At 57.5% G+C, this 19656-nt stretch overlaps 2 long non-coding RNA genes across 3 annotated transcripts; one reads left to right on the top strand and one right to left on the bottom strand.

Annotated features, from left to right (window-relative positions):
- Positions 1–3602: 3602 nt before the first annotated feature.
- Positions 3603–14961, bottom strand: LOC123385611. Its single transcript, XR_006598486.1, has 4 exons — positions 14498–14961; positions 6845–7009; positions 5000–6257; positions 3603–4795 (listed from the first exon to the last, which is right to left on the bottom strand). It is a non-coding gene; the product is annotated as an uncharacterized LOC123385611 (long non-coding RNA).
- Positions 14962–15509: 548 nt separating this feature from the next.
- On the top strand, positions 15510–19422 carry LOC123385612. Of its 2 annotated transcripts, XR_006598487.1 has the most exons (3): positions 15510–15649; positions 17941–18136; positions 18630–19422. It is a non-coding gene; the product is annotated as an uncharacterized LOC123385612 (long non-coding RNA). The 2 variants fall into 2 exon arrangements; XR_006598488.1 differs by lacking the exon at positions 15510–15649 and having other exon boundaries at positions 17558–18136.
- Positions 19423–19656: the final 234 nt, after the last annotated feature.

The raw sequence follows: 19656 nt of genomic DNA, 5'->3' as shown, positions 1-19656 counted from the left end.
GATACCTGAGCCCACGGTGTGGGCAGGGCCGCGCTTGCTCTGAACGCTGGAGGGAAAGTCCTCCCGTGTCTCTTGTGGCTCCTGCCGGTCCTTGGCAAATGGACACATCATTCCAGCCCCTGCCTCTGTCTCCCCGTGGCTCCCCGCTGTGTGTGCCTGTCTCCATGTCAGATCCCCCTCTCCTCTCTCTGAGGAGGATACCAGACATCTTGGACAAGGGCCACCCCGACGACCTCATTTTAACTTGATTACATCTGCAAAGACCCTATTCCAAATGAAGTCATATTCACAGGTCCTGGGGATGGGGCCCCAAGACCCCTACCAACCGGACAAGGGTGGGGACCCAAGACCCCAATGGACAACGCTGGTCTGGGTGCTGGTTTTTGGATTCTGTAGAGTAGGGCTTACACACTGTGATGCCATTACTCCAAAGAGGAGCCCACTGGAAAATGGTCCTCCTACAAAAACGAGGACCGTGGGAATTGTTGGACGGGAGGTCTCTGAAGGATCTCATCACAGTTAAAACCATGCAGTAAAGTTGGCTGACTTGATCAGGGCTACAGGGATTTTTTTTTTTTTTTTTTTTAAAGAAGATTGAGGTTATCCTTTGTAACATTTGCCTTTCTGGCAACGCACAGACTACAAATGAGAAAGCACTTAATAGATTCTCAACAGGTGCAGCTTAAGACGTGAATAGTTAGTACCCAACCGGATGGGTCACTTTGATGTGGGAAACATAAGCAAAAGCAAAAATTAAATTTCCTTACAGTTTCCAGCCCGGTCCGGGTCCGTGAAACAGGCAGAGTGGCCTCTCTCTAGGAGCTCAGCTCCTAGATGATGGTGACACTTTGCTGAGGACAAGAGGTGACCTTAGCTTAACATTATCCCCACCCCCACCCCCACCCCCGAAAATCCTCTGAGGATTTAGAAACATTTAGAAATTGAGTCCCCTCAGGGTCCTGGAAATCTTGTTTCCAAAATTCCTTGAAAGCTTGTGCTGTCCCTAACCCCTCCCAACTTGAACGGATGTAATTGGTCACTCCCCCCGCAACCCCAGCGCAACTCTTTCTGCCTCCGGTCCTGTCCCGGTGCTATGAGAAAACCACCTTTTTGTACTGAAGATGTCTCAACAATTCTTCCTTAGCCATTCACAACAAACCCCAACATTTCCACATCAACGTTGGCATGAAGATTATTTTGACTTAAAAAGGCAATCAAGGGGCGCCTGGGTGGCTCAGTCGGTTGAGCGTCCGACTGTAGCTCAGATCACGATCTCGTGGTTTGTGAGTTCGAGCCCCACGTCAGGCTCTGTGCTGACAGCCGGGAGCCTGGAACCTGCTTCAGATTCTGTCTCCCTCTCTGCCCCTCACCCCCCCTCCCCCAAAGATAAACATTTTTTTTAAGTTAAAATAAAAATCAAAACACACAAGATTCAGGGAAAGTTCTTTAAGTCCCCCTCAACGGTGGAAGAAAGAATTTAGACCGAGGCCCTGCTCCAGGAGAGCTCACAGTAAATAACCACAGTTCTACCATGAACTAGGGGTGTAGATGGGGAGCAGGAACCTAGCACAGCCGGTTTGATCTAAGTCCTCTGTGTCCCAACTGTGTGTGGCCATGAAAACATTTTTTTTTTACCAAACATTTACTCTCGTACATCTCCTGTGAATGGAATTTCTTTCCTGGAAGTCCCAGACGCCTGCCCCCTTCTCCTTAGTTCAGAATGACATTTATACCTCGTTTGGCCTGTCTCTGGGATTTCTGTCTGTGTGGATTCCCCGTACGTACGCTATTAAATTTGATTTTCTCCTGTTAAGCTGTCTCATGTCAATTTGATTCTTAGTTCAGTTAGAAGGACCTTTGAAGGGGACAAGAATGCTTGCTCCCGGACAGCTGACGGATGTATCAGTAAACTTCTGGAAGGCAGAGAAGGGCACACACAGCCAGACCCTGGCAACGGATTGAGAGAGGACATGGTATTTACTTAGTTCCGTGGAGGTTTGCTAGGCTACGTCTCAGCGGATCATTCTGGGCCAGTTTCTCCGGGCACCCTGCGGGTCCTTTCCAGTGTGTACATTCACATCGTTTATCTCTGGAATGTCTTCGAGGGATGTAACTGTAGAGGTGAGTTCTGTTACCTTGTGAAAGCTTTATTTTTCAGAGACACCATGTGAACGCTGTGAAGTCTTAATCTAAAGGTGACCGCTAGAGCGAAAACACAAACCTTCCCAAGAACCAAAATGGATTTTTCACAAAAAGGGCACACCAAATAAGGTAAGGACACATTAACGGTAACATAACCCCCGCAGTAATTGCCACACGATATAAGTGACCGAGTTGAGACCACACATACCAGTCATATGAATACACGTGGGTGCACATCACTTACCCATTGAAAAAGAAGCTTTTTTAAATGGCTCAAAAGCAAACCCAAATTCCACAATATCAAGGAGACACGCCTGAAACGCAGCGATTCGAAAGGCGACAGGTAGAGAGGGACAGAGAGGGACCGGGCAAAGGGAGACGGTATTGGTGAAGTTTTGGGGTGATGGCGGGGGGGGGGTGGTCTGGAGTTGATGGCAAAGAAAGAATTCTTGAGACATCTTTGGTGCAAAAAGGTGGTTTTATTCCAGGGACAGCACCTTTGGGCAGAAAGAGGGGTCCCCCCCCCCCCGCTGGAGGATCAGGAGGGGAGACTGGTTATATATTTGGGAGCTGGGGGAGGTAAACTTAAGGGGAAGTTTGCAAAAGGCTTTCGCATGCTAAGGAAGGCTCACCGGATCCCGGAGACCTAGCTCTTGTCCAGCGAAGGTTGTTTTCCCCTCTTGGGGAGCATTAGCATTACGACAGTAGTAGGGAGGTCTGGAGAAACATTTCACTCCATTTGCCTCGAGTATCTGTCAATGGGCTGCAGGTTATAAGGACTTTAATTAACTGCCATTTCCTTCTGCCTTTCTTCCCCACATCACTGTGGAGGGGAGGGTGACGTTGGGCTCCAGGAAACTGAGTCTCTAGGAGTTTCTGGAGATGAGGCTATTGATAAACTTGCCTTTTTCTTGTAATTTAATTTGTAAGCTGACGGAGACTCCTGTCCTGCATGACTGTCATCTCTCTTCAGTGAACCTTCTGTTTCCTTTCCTCTCCTTTGTTCTTGGGCAGCCGGGAGAGCCCGAGGAATGTCACCCACATCCCACCTTGGGGTACTTTGTCCTCAGCCTGCCTGAGGCTCCCTCATCAGTGTCATAGCAGGTGCCGCAGCCTCAGAAATTGGACTCCCCGAAGCATTCAAGGCCCCGCGGAAGGCAGCGTACTTGGGAATGCATAAAAATAAGCATGACTCAAAGACCCGGTTTCCCAAGACAAAGATGCTGAAGGCTGAGTGATCGCTCTGCTTGGGTGGTCAAGTGGCCGTATCCGGAGTTTGATCAAAAGCAGTCCCCTTTTGGGGCGCCTGGGTGGCGCAGCCGGTTAAGCGTCCGGCTTCAGCCAGGTCACGATCTCGCGGTCCGGGAGTTCGAGCCCCGCGTCGGGCTCTGGGCTGATGGCTCGGAGCCTGGAGCCTGTTTCCGATTCTGTGTCTCCCTCTCTCTCTGCCCCTCCCCCGTTCATGCTCTGTCTCTCTCTGTCCCCAAAATAAATAAACGTTGAAAGAAAAAAGATTAAAAAAAAAAAAGGCAGTCCCCTTTTTCTGTCTCTGTGACGGGGAGAGGGACAGCGCGCTGCCTTCCAGGAGCTGTGGGCGGGGCCCAGGCTCAGCCTCCCAGGAAGGAGGCAGGCGTGGGTGGTCCTCGCCCCTCGCCCCAGGCTTTCCCGTCGGCCTGCTGGGCCCCGTGTCTCTGCTTCTCTTCTGCTTGGACCGGCTGTGTCTCCTGTCTGTGCAAAGGCAGAGGGTGAAGCAGAAACCGGGATTTTGTCTGTGTCTCCACTGGCTGGAGTCCCTCATCACCTTGGTCGCCTCCAGCAATGTCCTTAGTAGACAAAGAAACTTCGCACCCCAGAGAGTCATTGAAAAGCTGGCTATTGTTCCTTTGAGTCGTTTTGCAAAGACGCGGCTCGAGGCTAGGGTTTCAACTTCATGATTTCCGGCCTAGCCAGTGAATTGGAGCAAACTTCACGTTTGAATTGCATTTATTTTCTAGCCCCGGGGAATCAAGGAAAACAGTGGCGGCTCAGACACCTTCGGATCCAAAGTCTGCCTTCTCTTTGTTCTGATGAGCCATTATCTTTTTACTTAGGGCTTATTTGTGACGATGCTACTCTAGGCATTGCCTGTGGGTGGACGGACCCGGCGGGGTGCCGGTGGCATTGCCTGCGGGTGGACGGACCCGGCGGGGTGCCGGCGAGGCCGGGCCCAGGTTCGGGCCCAGGTTCAGGCTGCCGCGGCTGAGCAGGGTCAGGGGCACAGAAGGCTTAGCGCGCAGCGGACAGCTCTCGCCGAGTGACTGTTCCCGAGCCCCCGTCTTGGCCTGGAGCTGGGTGAAGGGTGGCGGTCACCTGTTCGGTGACTGGGTCGATGCCAGCGAGTACCGGCCCGGTGGCGGCCGAGGACACGGGAAGGAGCAGACGTCCGCCCTCCGAGGGCTCGGTCCCGTCCAGAGACACAGAAGCGTGTGTGCGCATCGCTCACTGTGATGAGGGAGCGTGGGGCAGGCTGACGGCACCCCCGTCCCCCCAAACCAGGAAAGGACAAAAAACGGAAGGTTAAACGGATAAGGTCTCCACCAGTTTTCCAGAAAGAGGCAATCGCATCACAGCCTCAAGTCCAGGGACTCCCTGCTGTCTTGATGCTGATGCTTTGCTAGAGGGAAGAACAACCTTGGCTTGACCGTAGCCAGGCCTCCAGGAAGCCTTGAGCTTGTGAAAGTCTCTTTGGAAACTCCCTCTTGGCTTTATCTCCCGACTCCTTGAAACGGTCACCCTCCCCCCACCCCCACCCCCACACACACTTACAGGGCAGCTCTTTCTGCCCACGGATCCTGTCCCCAGGCTTTAATAAAATCACCTTATACACCAAAGACGTCTTCAAGAATTCTTTCTTGGCCCTCGGCTCTGGACTCCACGAACCCCAGCCATCAGCCCAAAGCTTCGTCAACAGGATCCAGCTCTGCCCACGCCCTTCTCGCTGCAGACCCTGGGCGGTGGGGCCAAGGGCCCCCCCCACCCCCACCCCCACCCCGGAGAGTCAGCGCCCAGTGGGTGGGAAGGAGCGGTTGGGAGAGGACAAGCCGGGAGGGCAGGGACAGGGGTCTCCCTCACGGCCGAGGGCGCTCCCCCCACCCCAGAGCTGAGGGCCGGCGTCGGGGAGACCCCCTTGCCTGAAGCACCATGGGAAGAGGGCCCGCGAATGGACTCAGGGGAAGACATGAACAGTGAGGTCCGGGAGTGACCTTGGGGCCGCCAGCACCCCAGCGCGGGGAAGGGCCCTGGCCCCTTGGTACTCGGGTCCCCCTCCCCACACCCTGCATCATCTGTGAGTGATTATGGTGTCCGGCCTCTGCTTCCCGTGGAGGCCTGCTGTCCCCCTCCGTGAACGTCCCCTCCCCTCTGCCTCCAGGAAACCCCAGCATTAACTTGGAACTTTCTTGTCCTCCGTTCTGCTGCCCTCAGTCAGTCAGAAAGTGTCTGAATTACACTCATTTTCTCCTTTCCAGCGGGACTTGGTTCAGAGCCCCCTGATTCCTCACGTAGACACCCCCCCCCCCACTGGCTCCAAGCCAATCTTTCCTCCAAGTGCACCTCAGGACCGTGTGCACCTGACTTAATCACAGCAGGGGGCTCTCTGCCATGGGGTCAGGCCTGCGGTCCTTAGTGTGGGCACCAGGGACCCCCCAGTCCCCTCCGCTGTAACACCACAGCAGCACCAGCACTCGGCGGGCTCTGGAGGGGTCTGGCCACCACGTCCCCAAGGCCTGAAGTGTCCCTGCTTTGTGTGCCTAGAACGCTCTCCTGCAGCCCCCAACCACCGCCCCCCCCACACACACACACAAGTCCACTTTCACACCAGCTCCACTGTGACCCTCAGAATCTTCTGCAGACTTCCTGGACAGCACTCTGCCCCCGTGTCTGGGGATCTGGGGTCTCACCTCTGCGAGGGCTCTTGCTGAGTGAAGACAAGGGCTGCACCTCACCTGCCATTAGACCAGGGGCTTCTTCGTTCACTCAACAGACGTTTTAGCGCTTCCGTGAGCCAGGCAGGCTTCCGGCACCTGGACCCAGCTGTGAACAGATAGACAGAAGCCCTTCCTCTTGGGGCCTACATCCTAGGACAGACAGGAACAGACAGTGAATAAGGACTGTGGTTGGTCCATTTAGTGGTGATGAGTATCCGGGGGGGGGGGGGGGGGTAGGGAGGGGCTGTGCTTTAAAGAACGTGGTCTGGGAAGGTTCTGGAAGAAAGCAGCTGTCAGGGGCGCCTGGGGGGCTCAGTTAGTTAAGCATCTGACTCCTGATTTCGGCTCAGGTCATGATCTCAAGGTTCATGAAATCGAGCCCCTCGTTGGGCTCCGTGCTGACGGCGTGGAGCCTGCTTGGGATTTTCTGCCTGTCTCTCTGCTCCTCCCCCGCTCGCTCTCACAGTAAATAGATAAACATAAAGTAAAAAAGATATTTTTTAAAAAATTGAAGTGAATTAGTTGGCTCCAGTAATTGAAAACTCTGTCTTCAGGTATAGTTTGATCCAGGGGCACAGTTCGATTACCGCACAGATGGCGACTGGCATTAAGAAAGGCACTTGAACCTTTAAAAACACCAGCTGAGCATGCCCCTATCGCACAGCAGGTCTGCTGTGAAAGGCGTAAATGGGTAAATAATGGCACCCGCGTCTCGCTGCGTGGCCCCCCACACCCACCCGCGCTCCGTGCAATCCGCCGGCGCCTGCCCGGTTGAACTGAGGGCATCGTCAGGTTCCAGGCCAACGTGGAGAGCCGCCGGTGGCTGGCATCCTCCAGCTTCCTTCAACGGTGAGGCGGGCTTGTGGTGTGGCCTTGTCACCGGCTCCTTTGGTCCCTTGCTCCTGCAGAGATGACAGGGGTGGGGAGGCCGCCATGGGGCAGGGCAGAGGCAGGGCCGTCCTGGGTCAGCAGAGGACGGCAGTCAGCAGAACGCGGCCTTGCCCCCACTTAGTGGACAGAGTGGGCCCAGGGGCTGCGTCCCCATCATACAGAGGGCCTCGGACCCTGGGCACGTCCCCAAGCAGAGCACGAGGGGTGACTCTTTGCCCGGGGAGCCAAACCCGGGTGCACGAGTTCCAGGAAGGTGTTCGGTGCGGGAGCCGTGCCATTCAACCCCCGGGTGGGGGGTAGGCAGTGCGGTCCCCCCGAGGGCCAGAGGACACGGCGAGGCCGGGAGTCTATTCCTGCTGAGACCCAGGCTCCCTCTGGGGACCTGCTGGCCGGGAACGCACTCAATTACTGAGCACTTTCTCTCACGTAGAGCGAAGGTGTTTGTGCAACGCCTTTTTCTCTGCTGTTCCTGCCGAGAAAAGGTGGGCAGGCGGTGACTCAGGCCTCGTCACGCCGGCTTTGCGCCCCCCAAGCTCCGCGTGGCCTTGCGGTCACCAAGTCCCGGGCGGCGGGAATGGATTGCACGGACACCTGCTTAGACACAGAAAGCTCGGGAAGGGCTCACCGACGTCCGCGTTCTGGGGGTGAGGCCCCGAGGCAACGTGAGCCCTCCTGGAAGCAAAACTCTGCCCCGTTTGCCTCGTGTCGCACTTCGGTTTTCTCGAATCTGACTTCTGCCCAGTGCGTCTGTTGGGTGTGGAGGCGCCCAAGCCTGGCGAGCCGACTTGAACTTGGGAAAGTGTGTGCGGAGCCCCGTCCTCTCCTCTCCTCTTCATCACGGGGCTGGGAGGGAGCACCGCTCAGGCAGGTGGCCAGAGGGCATCTTCCCAGCGATGACGATGACCGTGTTTGTAAATCGGGATGACAGTTTCCAAGGTGATGACAGGTGGGCGGATGGCAGCTAGCTTTCACTCAGGCCAGCAAGGCTTCTCGAATATTAAAATCAGGAGCTCTTGACCCCTCTCTGGGGCTGCTGTGTCAGTCTGTATGCAAAAGCAGGGGTCGTCGACGTTCCGAGGTTGTGTCCTTTATAAAGCTCGCCTCTGCCTTCCTGATAATATCTGTGCCTTCCCTGTCCGATGGGATCCACGTTTCCCCCACCGGTGACTTTCCGGGAGAATGTCAACCTCTCAAGGATGCGGTACATCTTCCGCTTAATTTCCGCAGGCTGCTCGCTGATTTTTAAGCTGAGCTCGGGACGGGCCTGCCCTTGTGTCGTCTGTACGGCTGCCGTGGGCCACTGCACCTTTGTCATAGACGGTGAGGCGGAGAACGGGGACCCGGCATTTACAGCGGACCGCAGCTGTGACGTTCAGGCAACTTACCACTTCCGTGTTCAAATAATGAGACTCTTGCGTGAAACCATGGCCCCAAAGAATTGAAAACTTGTTCTGCTTTCCTTTTGGGTCTTGCGTTCAAACGTCTTGATCCGTTGTCAGGGTTGCTTGTGTCAACTTGGCTGGGCCACGGTGCCCAGAGATGGGGTCAAACATTATTCTGGATGCCGCTATGAGGGTTCTCCTGGATGAGATTAACTTCTAAATGGGTAGACGTTGAGTTGCACAGATTGTCCTCCCTAAAGGGGGTGGAGCTCACTCAGTCAGTTGAGGCCTGAATAGAATAAAAGGCTGACCTCCCTGGAGCGAGAAGGGTCTCCTCTCTCTCTCTCTCTCTCTCTCTCTCTCACACACACACACACACGCACACACACACACACACCCTACTGGTTCTGTTTCTCTGGAGAACTCAGACTAATATGCATGCTTTATTTTTTTAATTTTTTTTAACGTTTATTTATTTTTGAGACAGAGAGAGAGCATGAACAGGGGAGGGGCAGAGAAAGAGGGAGACACAGAATCCGAAACAGGCTCCAGGCTCCGAGCCGTCAGCACAGAGCCCGACGCGGGGCTCGAACCCACGGACCGCGAGATCGTGACCTGAGCCGACGTCGGATGCCTAATCGACTGCGCCACCCAGGCGCCCCTGCATGCTTTGAGTGAAGGTGAAGCTTTGGCTCATGCGAGCCACCCACCCACCCGAATTCTTGGGGTCTCTGTCTGACGGACTTTCTGCTGTTCTCTTTCTCAGGAACGAATGAGGAGTTAATGATACGACTCCCTGCGGGGCTCCCCAGAAGTTTCCACCGCCGAGAAAGAACGAGCATGCACAGACACGGGTTGTAATGGGCAACCGGCCCCCGGAGAGCTGGCAAGCATCGTCACCGGGGGTGTCCGTGAGGGTGGTTGTGCAGGAGGTGAGCATTTGACTCGTGCACGGGTAAAGACACTCACCCTCGCCACCGTGCAGGGCACTGTCCCACCCGTGGGGACCACCGCAGGGTCCGATCCGTGGGGGCCACCGTCCCATCTGTGGGGGGCACAGTCCTGTCCGTGGGGGTCACCGTCCCATCCGTGGGGGGCACCGTCCCGTCCGTGGGGGGCATCGTCCCATCCGTGGGGGGCACTGCCCCATCCCTGGGGGGCCTGATGGAATACAAAGCCAAAAGAAGGTCAAAGTCCTTTTCCTGCCCTTGGACACGGGAAGAAGGTTTTCAGGCCTCGGCCTGTCATAAACCGCCTGCTTTCTCTGCAGACCCCCTGACACAGGGGTTACTGCTGATATGGACAGAAGTGGAGGAATCGTCAAATGTGGAGCCGAAAATGTGGTGACCAGTGAACTACCCCCGCCCCGTCCCGTCCCCGAGTCGCTCGGAGACACTTGGCCGCCTGTACCTTATATCTTCCTCCTGAAGAGTTTCAAGTTTACGGGAAGGTTGGCAAGAACGGTGCAAAATGTCTCTCCTCTGAGGCCTTGGAGGGTAAGGTGCCACCATGATGCCCATCGACCCCTGAACCTTCGGGTGTGTTTCCCACAAAGGACGTTCTCTTAGGTTCTCACTGCACCGCCATCCGGATGATGGCCCACTGCCCCCCGACCCGCAGACCTCGCTCCGTTTCCACCAACACCTTAGAGAAAAAGCATCTCCCCAGGACCCCTCCTTGCTTGTCGTGGCCCTGTCCCTTGGTGTGCTTCGATCTGGAAGGTTCCTCGGGACTTCTGTGACCCTTGTGTCCTTGGCACGTGGCAGATGGTAATGTAGGCTTCGTCTGGTGCTTCCTCAGGGCGTGCTGCTCTGTCAGGCCCGCGGGAGAGGGGGGCCTGGTCTCCTGCGTCCCGTCGGGGCGCCTGATCTCCACGACTCCCGGCGGGCGTGTATCTGGCACCTTCCGCACCGTAACTATTTTGTGTGTGGACGGACTCTGCGGTTACGTAAGTATCGTTGTACTTCCAATCTACTAATTTAGTCATTTAGGTCGGCGTGGGCTCGGGCTTCCTGCCTTTTCCCGTGAGTTATAACCCAGTACTTTCGTCATTTGGTGCTCAAATAGCCCCCGACTTGGCCGGTGGGAGCCCTTCGGGCTGGCCTCCGTGTCTGTCCGCGTGGCCCTGCCGTTGCCTGAGCATCTCCTCGGTTTCTGGCACAGAAAAACGCCCTTCGACACTTGACCTCTACATCGATGTCTACACTGGCCCACCCGTGTTGTCAAGGAGCTCACGCTGAGGGCGCCAATGCCAGTCGAGCACCACGGTGGTTACTACAGTCTCTCCCTCTCCACACCTGTGACTTCCTCGGATGTCAGCAGAGCTGGCTGGGACCGGTCCGTGTCCTGCCGTGCCCCACGCGTGCGCTCTGACACCCGCGCTGGACCTCTTTGTCCCCCACCCCTACGGGGCCTCATCCCACCGGGGCCAAGCCATCCCGGGGGGCCTGAGAGGGGAAAGGAGGGAGAGTAAGTTGGCGCCTTGCAAGGCTGTGTCTAGAGTCCGCATTTTCACCATCTGTAAGTTTACCCACCTGCGCTTACGGAAGATGTCAAACGGAAGCCGGGAGACCAAAGAGAACGATGCGTATTTAGTAATGAGAGGGTTCTAACAGCTAACACTCAAATAATTCTATCCCGATTATCTGCTGTGCAAACCCACCCAGAGGGCTGCCAAGAGCCTCGTCTGAGGGTTAAATTAACCCGGGGGACGGCCTGGATTCTCCCCACCATGCGGGGGTCTGGCTGGCCTGTAAGGTGGAGTCGTAGGGTGTCTCCAGGTGCCTTCATGCTGGATCTTTGGGACGCCGTGACCGTTTGCTTTGCCACATCTGTTTCCCGAGCTGACTGCAGCGCGGAGAACCGGGGCCTTTCCCGGGATGTGTCCGCGGGAGGCGCGGGAGGGCGCCGAGCAGAGTGGACAGAAGCTCGTCGCCCCGAGGAAGGCGGAAGAAGCAGCCAGCATTCCTCCCTGAAGAGCCAGCCTGGCAGAAATGTCCCTGAGCTACGAGGACAGCCATCGCCTCGCTGCACCTGCCGCCCGGATACAGCTCTGTGCTCGGGCGAGCGCCAAGCCCTCTCAGCGTCCTGGTTTCCCGTCTGGCCTCGGCATTCTCACGGCAGGTGCGATGCGGCGGGCGGTCTTTGCCTCGAAACGGCGCTTTTCCCCTCCCCGGTTTGTCTCAGAAACCCCCGTGAGCAGGACACCGAGGAGGCGGCATCCCTGGGTGGGAACAACTCCGTACTTGGCACAGTGGTCGGTCGGTGCCCGTCAGCCCTGCGGCCTGTGTGTCCCCACTGAGATGACAGCAACGTGAGACCATCGTCCCCGTGAGTCAGGAGGCACAGCGCCGCCAGCTGCCCCGTGAGGCCATGCGAGGCGCACACGCAGACCCAGGCCCTGGCCCGACAGTCGGTGGGGCCAGGGCAGACACAGAAGGTGGGCGGGTGTAACTGCCACCTCAGTGCCTCGGGGCCCCGTGACGCGCTTTGTCCTCCCTAGATGAGCCTGCCGTGGGCTCTGTCTCGATGCCTGTTCATCACAGGGCGAAATGAAGCAGAGCCAATCCCAAACAGACACGGCTGTGCCGAAACTTTGGTGTCCCCACTAATCCATAGTGGAGTGGCTTAGTGGGAAACAGGAAAAGCGCCCAAGGGCTACTTAAAGAGTAAGACCCCTAAGATGATGCCGTATGAGGACGTGAGGGCAGAGCTCACACAGCATCCCCGGGGCCGGGAGCGGAGGGCCAAGATCCCAGCAGACAGGAACGCATACAGGAATTGGCGCACGAAGGCCCCCTTTCTGGATCTTTTGCGCCGTGATGACTGGTTTCCAGCTTAAGAAAGATGTCCAGCTGGCTCCTGAGGTTGCCGGTGGAGGAAGTTGTCACTTGGAGCAGACGCAGGAGGCGTGGCTTTCACACGTGCTCCCAGGACGCCCTCCGGAAGGGCTCCCCAGCCGGGACTAAAGAAGAGCATGCAGGCAGCTTCGGTCCACGCGAGGCGACGCGAGGCGGAGGGAGAGCTCGCCCATCGGCAGGTGCACGGCTCCGACACCGCCCCGGCCCGTCCTCTGCTCCGTCAGCGCCGCGAGGTCACCTTGGTGTCACCGGGGCCAGGCCTGCTCTCAGCCTCTCAGCCTCTGCTTCCGGAAGCAGGCACATTGGAGACCAGTGGCTTTGCTTCCTGCTGGTGGGAGACTCGAAGGGGCCGTTACCGAGGCTCCCTTGCACCCGGGGCAGCTGACTGTCCTTGTAGGGGTCGTGCTTCCCGGCCCCTCCCCTGTCCCTCTGGTGACAGGCACCTCACCGCCTCCTCCCACGGCCTCCTGGGCCTTCTAATCCGTTCTGCAGTTTTTATTACTAGCGTGTTAGCAGCGCTCACGGAGTGCTCGCCGTGACACGGAGACCCTCCGTGGCATCCCTGGTCTCCCAACGTCACGGGTGCCGAGTGCGGACATTGGGACGGATGACGCAGCAGCAGCGGGGGAGGGGGGGGGCTGGGGACCCAGGCCACATGGACGCGAAGTGTCAGGCCAGCAACTCAAGCTCAGGAATGTCCGAGTCTGAGGCCAGCTGCCATCTGTCCCTTGTCGATGACGGGTTTCATCTCTCCACATACACAGCCGCCCTTGATCGCTTACTACCAACTCCTTGCGGATGAGCCGGCCACCAGACACGTCTGGAAATCGTGAGCACGGACTGTGTCCAAAGCGACTCTGCCGAAAAGCACCCACCGTGCCCGGGACACACAACCCGAACCCTGTAGTCAGGTCTCAGTCCCTCGGGCTGCGGCCGCAAACAAAGCCCGTCCTGAGCAGCATAGACACAACAGACCCTGGTTCCTCCCGGGGCGCCTGGGTGGCGCAGTCGGTTAAGCGTCCGACTTCAGCCAGGTCATGATCTCGCACTCCGTGAGTTCGAGCCCCGCGTCAGGCTCTGTGCTGACAGCTCAGAGCCTGGAGCCCGTTTCAGATTCTGTGTCTCCCTCTCTCTCTGCCCCTCCCCTGTTCATGCTCTGTCTCTGTCTCAAAAATAAATAAACGTTAAAAAAATTAAAAAAAAAAAAATGAAAAAGACCCTGGTTCCTCCCCGTTCCGGAGGCTGCAAGTCTGAGGTCAAGGTGCCATCTTGAAATCTCAGCGCCCCCGGGAGCCGTTTGGAGCGCGCAGGTGGCCGAAAGGGTGTCTGGGCAGAAGATGTTGCCCATCACATCTCCCCTTCCCTGCTCCTGGGAAAAGCAGACGGCCTCAATTCTCCCCTCTTCATCGAAAGGGTGGAGCTGTTTTTCACGTCCCCTTCCTGCAGAGGGACCGTGCAGACGTCTCTGCACGAGAGGGAAAGGACACCGAATGGTGAGCCAGTTATGATCGACGATTGCCAATCATAATGTCCCTAAACTGGGCTTAGTTGAGTCAGGATCAAGGCGTAATTGTTTCTGGAGGAACAGCTCCCCGCAAAGGGGAAAGCCAGCTTAAAAGCAGTCATTTCTGTAAACCACAGGCTCAAGAAACGTGGCTCTAATGAATTCCCTCATGCCAACGACGACGGGCTGTAGTCGTGAAAGATCGTGTAATTCAGGGTGTTCGCCACCTCAGAGGGGACCCGTACGTTCCCCGCCTTGTTCTACCCCTTTATTTTTCTGAGCCGATGACCTTTTCGTCCTGACACGTCTGGGAGTGCTGAGGAGTATCTTCGTGATCAACGAAGCTGGCCTCTGAGAGCACAAGGGAAAATGAGACATGGTCCCAGCCTTCTAGAAGCTTGCTCTACAGCTGCGTGAATGGGACGTTCAGAAGAACGACGATGCGATACGCCATGCGGCTGGTACGGAAGACTGGTACCCGAGGGGCCTCTGGAGGGTCCTGACAGGTGGGGGCGCGCGGCAGGGCCTCCCAGAAGGCCGAATCGTTTGGCAACAACACGGAGTAAGAAACCAGCCGGGCACGTGCAAGGGAAGGGTTGGGGGCGGTTGAGCCGGGGGGGGAGTTTGTGAACCAGCGTGGAGAGCCTGGAGAGGGGGTTAGGGGCCCTGATGACCGTGGCAGTTACAGGAAGCTTAGCAGGAAGGGGCTTTACCAACACCGCGTTTCCCGGATGAGAAGGTGGTCGTACTTACCGACACGGGGCTGGGAGCTCGGCGGGGGCACAACCCCCGGAGGTCGGGCACTGGCGCTCAGAAGGGGTCCAGGAGACCTCGGAGGAAGAGAGAGGGTGGAGGAGGAAGCGAAGGGCCCCGTGCTGGAGACTACAGCCCACGATGGGAAATCGGAACTCATTCTAGGGGCTGGCAGAGTGGGAGGAGAGAGAGTGGCCGTGGCCGTGGCCGTGGCCGTGGCCGTGGTCGTGCCGGGGTTCAGGGGCATGGGACGCTCCGTCGGGAATGATGGAAAGGCACTAGGAGGGGCCTGCCCAGGGGCCTCCGAGCTGAAGAGTCGTCGAGACCCTCCGGGGGAGGATTATTTTACCAGAGCGTCCCGTGCGTCCTAAAGAAAAATACACGAACTCTAGGGGGACACAGGTGGAGTTACGTTCTGTGTTTCTACGATATGAGGAAACACGAATGTGCAGGTCGTGCTGTGGTGGGAGATTTCCCAGTTGAGAGGGTCTGGTTGCACGGCTCTCCCTCCCCCGGGGGCAGTTCCACCTTTGCTGATCAGTTCACTTAGTCAACACCTAGTCTCGGAGGGCAGAGGGGTGCCGAGGGCGAGGCCGGGTCCTGCGCGGGGGGTTGCAGCGCACGGGGCCATCGGGCACGTCGTGGGTCACCCTCACCGTCGGGTTCCCCCACGTGTCTCTCTGCTCCCCCTGTGACGTCCTATCTCCTGTCTCGAGTAGAGAAACTACCCCTCCCGGTCTCCATGGTTTCCAGAAACAGAAAAAACCCACAAGTCTCTGCAAGCAAACCCTCCCAGAGGCTCTGAGAAGGTCAGGACCCTGGCTGCCCTCGCGCTTCGGCCGCGGACGTGGTGCAGGTGCGTCCAGAGCAGAGGCTGCATTAGTGTGCGCCCCCACCCCCACCCCGCGCGCAACGTCTCCATGGCAACGGGGCTCCGCGCTCCGCGAGGGGCGCCTCCCACCCGCCCGTCAAGGCTGCGAGCAGAGGGAGGCGAGAGGCAGCCAGTAAAGGCGAGAATTATGTATTGTGACATGAGACACAGAAAGCCACATGCTGTACTTTTCATCTCGGCGCTGGGAATTGTGACCTTGGGATTTAACGCCCACACGCAGTCAGGATCAGACTAGAACTCGGCGCTCAGCTCCCCAGATGGTAACTAGAATGCCCCGTGTTCCTTCCATGTGGCTCGTGGTGCCACACTGGGTGTTTATTTGCCGGCTGTGTGGTGGGCGCCGAGCCCCCGGCCGGTGGCCCGGGAGCCGGGTGACGCTGGGGTTGGCTCCTGCAGCTGGGAAGTCGCAGGCGGGTGTTCGGTGGCGCCTGTGCTTCTTTGTAACCTTCCAGGAGCGAGATGCCACCCCTCTTCCGGCCTGAGGTTGCATCGGGGCTGAGACCCTTGCCTGCAGCTCACCCAGAGTCCTTTTTGCCCGCGTGCGCCTCCCACAGACCTCACCCCCTGGGAGCTGCCCCCGCCGTCTTCCTCCTCGTCCTCCGTGGGGCCTGTCGTCTGCACTTCCGGGCCAACGTCTGCCCTCTAATCCACAGGGACTGGCAGCAGGAACCCAAAAGGTCTACACAGCAACAAGCCACTTAGGTGTGAGCTGTGCTTTATGCGTTTCCTCCTGCTGTTTCCCACTCGGTCCTCCCCGCGGGCCCGGGGACGTGGACGGAGCAGGTGCACTCATACCCACTGAAAGGTTACGAGAAGGCCTCCTCTAGGTCCGTGGTCTTCCGGCGTGGGCCCTGGGCCTCCGGCTCTGGAATCAGCCGGGGCTGGTCAGAGACGCGGTCCCCCGTGTCTCGGCTGTCTGCTAGCACCCGGTCACTGCTCCCACGTGCTCGACGGCGTCCAGGAAGCATGGCCTCAGGGGCACAGAGCCAGGAGTTCCCACGGTTCCTCCACACATACCCACCCTGTCCCTCCGATGGCAAGCCCAGCCTTTCCCCTGCTTCACGCTGTCCCCAGTCAGGTAGCTCAGGACTAGGGTCTGGGTCCGGGACGCAGAACCAAATGTATCTACAGCCCCCGACGCAGCGACTGCAAGGCTGAGCCGAACCAGCGGGGCCGGACAGGGAGGGGTGAGCGAGAATGGCATCCGACGACGAGGGTCCGGGACAGAACGCAGGGTCCTGGGTTGGAATCCCAGCTCTGTGCTGTCCTGGCTTCCCGACTCTGCCTCCCTTGCGTCACCTGCCAAGTGCAGACAGCATCGGGGAGTGGCGGGGGAGTCAGCGCACAGACAGGCTGAGACGTGAGTCTGGCACGCATGAAGATCTCAAAGACGTAGCGGCTGTCACGGCCAGAGACGTCCCTGGGGCAGGTGAGAGGCACTGGTCGTGCTGGCCGAGGCCCGAGGCTCACCCCCTCCCCCTTCCTCACGTCCTTCTGCGCCGTCGCCGGCGGTGCTGGGAAGAGAGGGGCCGGTCACGCAGCCCTGGGATCTCTTCACTCAGTGACCATGTCTGCTCCCCGTCGTCACTGCAAGGCCAGTGGACGACGTGACCCGGGGGCTCATTTCCAAAGCAGAGCGATAATGACACGACACCCTGGGTGTGAGTGTCACCAGTGGGGCCGAGGAAGGGGCCGGGCAGAGCTTGGCAGACGTGTGGGCGGAACAGCAGGGTCCGCCTGACCTGCAGGACACCCTGTGCCCGGGCAGGCCCCGTGGCACAGGGCCGGTGAGCCACAGAACAGGCTGGGTGCCCGTGCCGGGCTCGTGTCGCCGTGTGAGTCGGGGCCGTGCCGGCCGCCACAGTAAACACACGCCGACACCTCAGTACCCGGGCCGGCCGGGGCATCCTCCCCCGGGTTACCTGTGTGGCCGACACGTGGAGCTAAGCCTTCCAGAGGGGCGTCTGTCAAAGCGAGGGTGGAGCGGGGGCCAGTGGAGCACGCCCGGGGGCGGGTGCCAGCCACACGGGGACAGCCAACGTGTCAGTCCCCCCCGGAGAGCGGGACACGTAGCTTGAACGACAGGTCTGGCTTGTCCTACTTTTCCGGGGCTGTCGCGGCCAATTACCACGCTGGGCGGTTTAAAACACAGGCGTTCTTCTCTCCCCACCCCCACCCCCACCCCCTCCACCCCCCACCCCGGCCTGGAGGCCAGGAATCCAAAGTTAAGGGGTCAGCAAGGCTGTGCTCTTGCCGAAGGCTCTAGGGGACGCTTCTTCCTGCCTCTTCCAGCTTCCTGTGTTGCCTCCACGTTCTCTGGCCCTGCCTCAGTGGTCCGCGTGCCCCCCCAAAGCAGACGTCATCATTTCAGAGGAAAACGAGCAATAACGATGAAAACGCACGGGCGCCGTCTGAGCAGTCGCGTTTGCGCGTTATTTCAGAACAGATCGGCCTTGGGCCGGCACTCTTGAAGGACTAATTTTTTTCAGGCGGGTGTTTGCTGGGAAGGGGAGTATAAGAATCTTGACTCACGGTGCCTTTATTTTCTCAGAAAAGACGGAGGGGCCGTCGTTTCGACTTCCTTCCGCCAGGACCACAGGCGTGAGGAAACATCGTGGATGACAGGCGGGTTTGAGTTGTTATCCTGCCACAGACTCGGGGCAGGTCACTTAACCATTCTTAACCTCAACGTTAACCGTGTAAAGTGGGGCCACCAGCCTGACTAGCGGGACTGAAACTACCACCAGGTCAGGGAGGGAGGGTTTTTTTTTTTTCAACATTTTATTTATTTTTGAGACAGAGAGAGACAGAGCATGAACGGGGGAGGGGCAGAGAGAGAGGGAGACACAGAATCGGAAACAGGCTCCAGGCTCTGAGCCGTCAGCCCAGAGCCCGACGCGGGGCTTGAACTCACGGACCGCGAGATCGTGACCTGAGCTGAAGTCGGACGCTTAACCGACTGCGCCACCCAGGCGCCCCAGGGAGGGAGGGTTTTGTAAGGTGCGCCCGACTGCGAGGCCAGGCTGGCTGTGGCAGGTGCCCTCGGTCTGTCCAACATTTTTGAGGACCCGCTAAGCTGTCCTTCCCTGGGCACTGAGCACATCTCCCCTCCTTGAAGGGACTATAGCCACTGGCGGGGACAGGCGTGCACACGAGCGAACCCTTCCCTTCTCCTGCTCCTTCTTCTGGGGGAGTTCTCCTTGTCAACAGCCACGTCTGTCGCTGTGTTTTCCTCCCCAGAGGCCCCTTGCAGTTCTTCAGATGAAAAGCCTCTTCGTTCCAGGACCACATTGCCTGAATTTTTATAAAAACTGGTGAAAACAAGGTAGCATTGGTTGAAAACTTGTTGGGACAACATACCAACAAATTGCTTTGTTTTCTTAAACCCTAGCTCCTCTGGTCTCGCTTCGCACTTGGTCCTTGTGCTGCCTACACGGGGATCCATGGGGGTGAGGCTGCCATTGGCCTTGACCTTGGGCTTCAAAGACCAACCTTGCAATTATTATAGAACCCGTGATTATGGAAGAGAACTCAGGAAACACAAATGAATATAAGGAAGAGAATTAAGTTCAGCTATGATGCCACAATGCAAAGGGAGTCATTTGAAAAAGTTCTCCCCTTGTCTTTCTCCTCTGCTCCGTAACACGGCCATTTTCAGCGCTGGTTACAAAATGCCATCTGAGTGGTTTTGAAAAACTATCACTCAAGGCTGGATCAGTTATAGCAAATCCGTGGCAGCCTCAGACATGAGCTTTTTAAGAAAGCTCCCCAACCATCTCCCCACTGATGTAAAGCTTTGGGTTTTCGGGTTCCAATTTTTGTTCACACTCTTCCTACACATCCAGTTCCTTCTAGAAGATAAACAATTTCAAAGAAACGACAAAGCTGAAGGACTATCTCAGCAAACGTGTGCTCATCAGCTGGAATCTCCCGTTAACATCTTACCACGTCCGTTCTGCCATCGATCCACTTATCCGTCCCTCTGTCCGTCCACTGAGCCATTTGACCCATTTCAATAAGCTGCTGGCATCTGTCCCTTTTGCAAATATGTCACCATATGCGTCAGTAACACAGCTGGCATTTGTTTATAGGTTTTCACTTCAGGTGTAATTTAATTTGTGTGTGTGTGTGTGTGTGTGTTTGAGAGAGAGAGACGGAGAGGGAGAGTGCTCACGCATGGGAGAGGAGCAGAGAGAGAGGGAGAGAGAGAGTCCCAAGCAGTCTCCACGATGTCAGGGCAGAGCCCGACGCGGGGCTTGAACTCACA

The sequence above is a fragment of the Felis catus genome, chromosome B2 (assembly GCF_018350175.1).
Source record: "Felis catus isolate Fca126 chromosome B2, F.catus_Fca126_mat1.0, whole genome shotgun sequence".
Taxonomy (NCBI): domain Eukaryota; kingdom Metazoa; phylum Chordata; class Mammalia; order Carnivora; family Felidae; genus Felis; species Felis catus.
The sequence above is the reverse complement of the archived record's forward strand: the minus strand, read 5'-3'. Positions and strand labels throughout refer to the sequence as shown.